An 8,569-nucleotide genomic window follows, 5' to 3' on the forward strand; every position below is an offset into this window, starting at 1 on the left:
ACCTTGTACATCTCCAAAAAAAATGTTTTAATTAAAATTAAATACATAAAAATATAAATAAATTTTAAAACTTGTGTACTACCAGTGAAATACATTAAAATATAATTTTAAAGTGCATTTTAAAAATGATGAAATACATGACAAACTTGTATGCCACCAATAAAATACAAAAAAAACAAAGTACATGAAAACCTTGTATATTATCAGTAAAATACATTTAAAACATTGTATGCCACTAATAAAATACAATAAAAAATATATAAAATGCATTTAAATTAAATACATAAAACACTTGTATGATACCAATACAATTCATGAAAAATGAAACACATTAAAATGATTAAAAACCTTGGACATCTCCATTAAAAACAATTTTTTAATTAAAATTAGATAAATAAAAATATAAATACATGAAAAAAAACTTGTATACTACCAGTAAAATACATGAAAATATAAATACATTAAAATATAATTTAAAATAATTGTACACCACCAATAAAGTGCATTTTAAAAATGATGAAATACATGACAAACTTGTATGCCACCAATAAAATACAAAAAAAACAAAGTACATGAAAACTTTGTATACTATCAGTAAAATACATTAAAAACCTTGTATGCCACTAATAAAATACAATAAAAAATGATAACATGCATTTACATTAAATACATAAAAACACTTGTATGATACCAATACAATTCATGAAAAATGAAACACATTAAAAACGATTAAAAACCTTGTATATCTCCAATAAAAAAAATTAAAAAAACGATAACATTTATTAAAATGTAATACATAAAAATATAAGTACATAAAAAAAAAACTTGTATAGTACAAGTAAAATACATACAAATTAAAATAATTTGTACACTACCAATAAAGTACATTTTAAAAATGATGAAATACATGACAAACTTGTATGCCACCAATAATATACAATTAAAAAAAAAAAGCATTTAAATTGAATACATAAAAACACTTGTATGATACCGATAAAATTCATGAAAATTGTAACACATTAAAAATGACTAAAAATATTGTACATCTCCAATATAAAAAAAGTTTTAATTGAAATTAAATACATAAAAATATAAATACATGAAAAAAAACTTGTATACTACCAGTAAAATACATGAAAATGTAAGTACATTAAAAATATGATTTAAAATAATTGTACACCACCAATAAAGTGCATTTTAAAAATTATGAAATACATGACAAACTTGTATGCCACCAATAAAATACAAAAAAAACAAAGTACATGAAAACATTGTATATTATCAGTAAAATACATTTAAAACATTGTATGCCCCTAATAAAATACAATAAAAAATATATAAAATGCATTTAAATTAAATACATAAAACACTTGTATGATACCAATACAATTCATGAAAAATGAAACACATTAAAATGATTAAAAACCTTGTACATCTCCAATAAAAACAATTTTTTTATTAAAATTAGATACATAAAAATATAAATACATGAAAAAATAACTTGTATACTACCAGTAAAATACATGAAAATGTAAATACATTAAAATATAATTTTAAATAATTGTACACCACCAATAAAGTGCATTTTAAAAATGATGAAATACATGACAAACTTGTATGCCACCAATAAAATACAAAAAAAACAAAGTACATGAAAACTTTGTATACTATCAGTAAAATACATTAAAAACCTTGTATGCCACTAATAAAATACAATAAAAAATGATAACATGCATTTACATTAAATACATAAAAACACTTGTATGATACCAATACAATTCATGAAAAATGAAACACATTAAAAACGATTAAAAACCTTGTATATCTCCAATAAAAAAAATAAAAAAAACGATAACATTTATTAAAATGTAATACATAAAAATATAAGTACATAAAAAAAAAACTTGTATAGTACAAGTAAAATACATACAAATTAAAATAATTTGTACACTACCAATAAAGTACATTTTAAAAATGATGAAATACATGACAAACTTGTATGCCACCAATAAAATACAATTAAAAAAAAAAAGCATTTAAATTGAATACATAAAAACACTTGTATGATACCGATAAAATTCATGAAAATTGTAACACATTAAAAATGACTAAAAATATTGTACATCTCCAATATAAAAAAAGTTTTAATTGAAATTAAATACATAAAAATATAAATACATGAAAAAAAACTTGTATACTACCAGTAAAATACATGAAAATGTAAGTACATTAAAAATATGATTTAAAATAATTGTACACCACCAATAAAGTGCATTTTAAAAATTATGAAATACATGACAAACTTGTATGCCACCAATAAAATACAAAAAAAACAAAGTACATGAAAACATTGTATATTATCAGTAAAATACATTTAAAACATTGTATGCCCCTAATAAAATACAATAAAAAATATATAAAATGCATTTAAATTAAATACATAAAACACTTGTATGATACCAATACAATTCATGAAAAATGAAACACATTAAAATGATTAAAAACCTTGTACATCTCCAATAAAAACAATTTTTTTATTAAAATTAGATACATAAAAATATAAATACATGAAAAAATAACTTGTATACTACCAGTAAAATACATGAAAATGTAAATACATTAAAATATAATTTTAAATAATTGTACACCACCAATAAAGTGCATTTTAAAAATGATGAAATACATGACAAACTTGTATGCCACCAATAAAATACAAAAAAAACAAAGTACATGAAAACTTTGTATACTATCAGTAAAATACATTAAAAACCTTGTATGCCACTAATAAAATACAATAAAAAATGATAACATGCATTTACATTAAATACATAAAAACACTTGTATGATACCAATACAATTCATGAAAAATGAAACACATTAAAAACGATTAAAAACCTTGTATATCTCCAATAAAAAAAATAAAAAAAACGATAACATTTATTAAAATGTAATACATAAAAATATAAGTACATAAAAAAAAAACTTGTATAGTACAAGTAAAATACATACAAATTAAAATAATTTGTACACTACCAATAAAGTACATTTTAAAAATGATGAAATACATGACAAACTTGTATGCCACCAATAAAATACAATTAAAAAAAAAAAGCATTTAAATTGAATACATAAAAACACTTGTATGATACCGATAAAATTCATGAAAATTGTAACACATTAAAAATGACTAAAAATATTGTACATCTCCAATATAAAAAAAGTTTTAATTGAAATTAAATACATAAAAATATAAATACATGAAAAAAAACTTGTATACTACCAGTAAAATACATGAAAATGTAAGTACATTAAAAATATGATTTAAAATAATTGTACACCACCAATAAAGTGCATTTTAAAAATTATGAAATACATGACAAACTTGTATGCCACCAATAAAATACAAAAAAAACAAAGTACATGAAAACATTGTATATTATCAGTAAAATACATTTAAAACATTGTATGCCCCTAATAAAATACAATAAAAAATATATAAAATGCATTTAAATTAAATACATAAAACACTTGTATGATACCAATACAATTCATGAAAAATGAAACACATTAAAATGATTAAAAACCTTGTACATCTCCAATAAAAACAATTTTTTTATTAAAATTAGATACATAAAAATATAAATACATGAAAAAATAACTTGTATACTACCAGTAAAATACATGAAAATGTAAATACATTAAAATATAATTTTAAATAATTGTACACCACCAATAAAGTGCATTTTAAAAATGATGAAATACATGACAAACTTGTATGCCACCAATAAAATACAAAAAAAACAAAGTACATGAAAACTTTGTATACTATCAGTAAAATACATTAAAAACCTTGTATGCCACTAATAAAATACAATAAAAAATGATAACATGCATTTACATTAAATACATAAAAACACTTGTATGATACCAATACAATTCATGAAAAATGAAACACATTAAAAACGATTAAAAACCTTGTATATCTCCAATAAAAAAAATAAAAAAAACGATAACATTTATTAAAATGTAATACATAAAAATATAAGTACATAAAAAAAAAACTTGTATAGTACAAGTAAAATACATACAAATTAAAATAATTTGTACACTACCAATAAAGTACATTTTAAAAATGATGAAATACATGACAAACTTGTATGCCACCAATAAAATACAATTAAAAAAAAAAGCATTTAAATTAAATACATAAAAACACATGTATGATACCGATAAAATTCATGAAAATTGTAACACATTAAAAATGACTAAAAATATTGTACATCTCCAATAAAAAAAAGGTTTTAATTGAAATTAAATACATAAAAATATAAATACATGAAAAAAACTTGTATACTACCAGTAAAATACATGAAAATGTAAATACATTAAAAATATGACTTAAAATAATTGTACACCACCAATAAAGTACCAATAAAGTACATTTTAAAAATGATGAAATACGTGACAAACTTGTATGCCACCAATAAAATACAAAAAAAAACAAAGTACATGAAAACCTTGTATATTATCAGTAAAATGCATTTAAAACATTGTATGTCACTAATAAAATACAATTAAAAATATATAAAATGCATTTAAATTAAATACATAAAAACACTTGTATGATACCAATACAATTCATGAAAAAAGAAACACATTAAAATGATTAAAAACCTTGTACATCTCCAATAAAATACATTTAAAAAAACGATGACATTTATTAAAATGAAATACATAAAAATATAAATACATTAAAAAAAACTTGTATAGTACCAGTAAAATACATACAAATTAAAATCATTTGTACACTACCAATAAAGTACATTTTAAAAATGATGAAATACATGACAAACTTGTATGCCACCAATAAAATACAATTAAAAAAAGCATTTAAATTAAATACATAAAAACACTTGTATGATACCGATAAAATTAATGAAAAATGTAACACATTAAAAATTATAAAAAACCTTGTACATCTCCAATAAAAAATGTTTTAATTAAAATTAAATACATAAAAATATAAATAAATTTAAAAACTTGTGTACTACCAGTGAAATACATTAAAATATATTTTTAAATAATTACACACCACCAATAAAGTGCATTTTAAAAATGATGAAATACATGACAAACTTGTATGCCACCAATAAAATACAAAAAAAAAATCAGTAAAATACATTTAAAACATTGTATGCCACTAATAAAATACAATTAAAAAAATATAAAATGCATTTAAATTAAATACATAAAACACTTGTATGATACCAATACAACTCATGAAAAATGAAACACATTAAAGTGATTAAAAACCTTGTACATCTCCATTAAAAACAATTTTTTAATTAAAATTAGATAAATAAAAATATAAATACATGAAAAAAAAACTTGTATACTACCAGTAAAATACATGAAAATATAAATACATTAAAATATAATTTAAAATAATTGTACATTACCAATAAAGTGCATTTTAAAAATGATGAAATACATGACAAACTTGTATGCTACCAATAAAATACAAAAAAAACAAAGTACATGAAAACTTTGTATACTATCAGTAAAATACATTAAAAACCTTGTATGTCACTAATAAAATACAATGAAAAATGATAACATGCATTTACATTAAATACATAACACTTGTATGATACCAATACAATTCATGAAAAGTGAAACACATTAAAAACGATTAAAAATCTTGTACATCTCCAATAAAATACATTTAAAAAAACGATAACATTTATTAAAATTTAATACATAAAAATATAAGTACATAAAAAAAAACTTGTATAGTACCAGTAAAATACATACAAATTAAAATCATTTGTACACTACCAATAAAGTACGTTTTAAAAATGATGAAATACATGACAAACTTGTATGCCACCAATAAAATACAATTAAAAAAAAATGCATTTAAATTGAATACATAAAAACACTTGTATGATACCGATAAAATTCATGAAAAATGTAACACATTAAAAATGATTAAAAACCTTGTACATCTCCAATAAAAAGAAAAGTTTTAATTAAAATTAAATATAAAATATATAAAAACATTTGTATACTACCAGTAAAATACATGAAAATGTTAATACATTAAAAATATGATTTAAAATAATTGTACACCACCAATAAAGTACATTTTAAAAATGATGAAATACGTGACAAACTTGTATGCCACCAATAAAATACAAAAAAACCAAAGTACATGAAAACCTTGTATATTATCAGTAAAATACATTTAAAACATTGTATGCCACTAATAAAATACAATAAAAAAAAAAAAATGCATTTAAATTAAATCCAAAAACACTTGTATGATACCAATACAATTCATGAAAAATTAAACACATTAAAATTACTAAAAACCTTGTACATCTCCAATAAAAACAATTTTTTAATTAAAATTAGATACATAAAAATATAAATACATGAAAAAATAACTTGTATACTACCAGTAAAATACATGAAAATATAAATACATTAAAATATAATTTAAAATAATTGTACACCACCAATAAAGTGCATTTTAAAAATGATGAAATACATGACAAACTTGTATGCCACCAATAAAATACAAAAAAAACAAAGTACATGAAAACTTTGTATACTATCAGTAAAATACATTAAAAACCTTGTATGCCACTAATAAAATACAATAAAAAATGATAACATGCATTTACATTAAATACATAAAAACACTTGTATGATACCAATACAATTCATGAAAAATGAAACACATTAAAAACGATTAAAAACCTTGTACATCTCCAATAAAATACATTTAAAAAAACGATAACATTTATTAAAATTAAATACATGAAAAAAAACGTGTATAGTACCAGTAAAATACATACAAATTCAAATACATTCAAAATTATTTACTTTGAAATTATTTGTACACCACCAATAAAGTACATTTTAAAAATGATGAAATACATGACAAACTTGTATACCACCAATAAAATACAATTTTTAAAAAAAGGCACGTAAATTAAATACATAAAAACACTTGTATGATACCGATCAAATTCATGAAAAAACCTTGTACATCTCCAATAAAAAAAATGTTTTGATTAAAATTAAATACATAAAAATATAAATACATGAAAAAAACTTGTATGCTACCAGTAAAATACATGAAAATGTAAATACATTAAAAATAATATAATTTAAAATAATTGTACACTACCAATAAAGTGCATTTAAAAAATGCTGAAATACGTGACAAACTTGTATGCCACCAATAAAATACAAAAAAAACAAGTCTGAACTGAACAAACTGCAACTTGTTCAGAACAGAGCGGCTAGACTGGTACTTAAATGTTCTCTGCGCACTAACATTTCATTTATGCATTCACGCCTGTCCTGGTTGTCAGTTGAACAAAAGATGCATTGTAGTCTCATTATGTTCTTTAGAACTGTCATGTTGGATCAATCACCAGATTACTTTTACAAACAGTTTTTAAAATAAAACAACACACATATTCATGACACTAGGAATGCCAGCAATGGCTATTTGGCACTTCCTGCTACCAGGACAAATATATAACTATAAAATGAATTACAATTAAATACATAAAAATATAAATACATGAAAAAAAAACTTGTATAGTACCATTAAAATACATACAAATTTAAATACATTCAAAATAATATACATTCAAAATAATATACATTAAAAAAAAATTGTACACCACCAATAAAGTACATTATAAAAATTATGAAATACATGACAAACTTGTATGCCACCAATAAAATACAAATTAAAAATGCATTTAAATTAAATACATAAAAACACTTGTATGATACCAATAAAATTCATGAAAAATGTAACCCATTAAAAATGATTAAAAACCTTATTTATCTCTAATTAAAAAAAATTGAATTGAAATCAAATACATACAAATATAAATACATGAAAAAAAACGTGTATACTACCAGTAAAATACATGAAAATGTAAATACAATAAAAAATAATATGATTTAAAATAATTGTACACCACCAATAAAGTGCATTTTGAAAATGAAATAAGTGACAAACTTATATGCCACCAATAAAATACAAAAAAAACAAAGTACATGAAAACCTTATATACTATCAGTAAAATACATGAAAAACCTTGTATGCCACTAATAAAATACAATAAAAAAATGATAAAAATGCATTTACATTAAATACATAAAAACACTTGTATGATACCAATACAATTCATGAAAAATGAAACACATTAAAAACGATTAAAAACCTTGTACATCTCCAGTAAAATACATTTAAAAAACGATAAAATTAATTAAAATTAAATACATTAAAATATAAATACATGAAAAAACCTTGTATAATACCAGTAAAATACATAAAAATTAAAATACATTCAAAATAATAAACATTAAAAAAAATGTACACCACCAATAAAGTACACTTTAAAAATGATGAAATACATGACAAACTTGTATGCCACCGATAAAATACAATTTAAAAAAATGCATTTAAATTAAATACATAAAAACACTTGTATGATACCAACAAAATTCATGAAAAATGTAACACATTAAAAATGAT

This window comes from Nerophis lumbriciformis, linkage group LG32, assembly GCF_033978685.3.
Source record: "Nerophis lumbriciformis linkage group LG32, RoL_Nlum_v2.1, whole genome shotgun sequence".
Classification (NCBI taxonomy): domain Eukaryota; kingdom Metazoa; phylum Chordata; class Actinopteri; order Syngnathiformes; family Syngnathidae; genus Nerophis; species Nerophis lumbriciformis.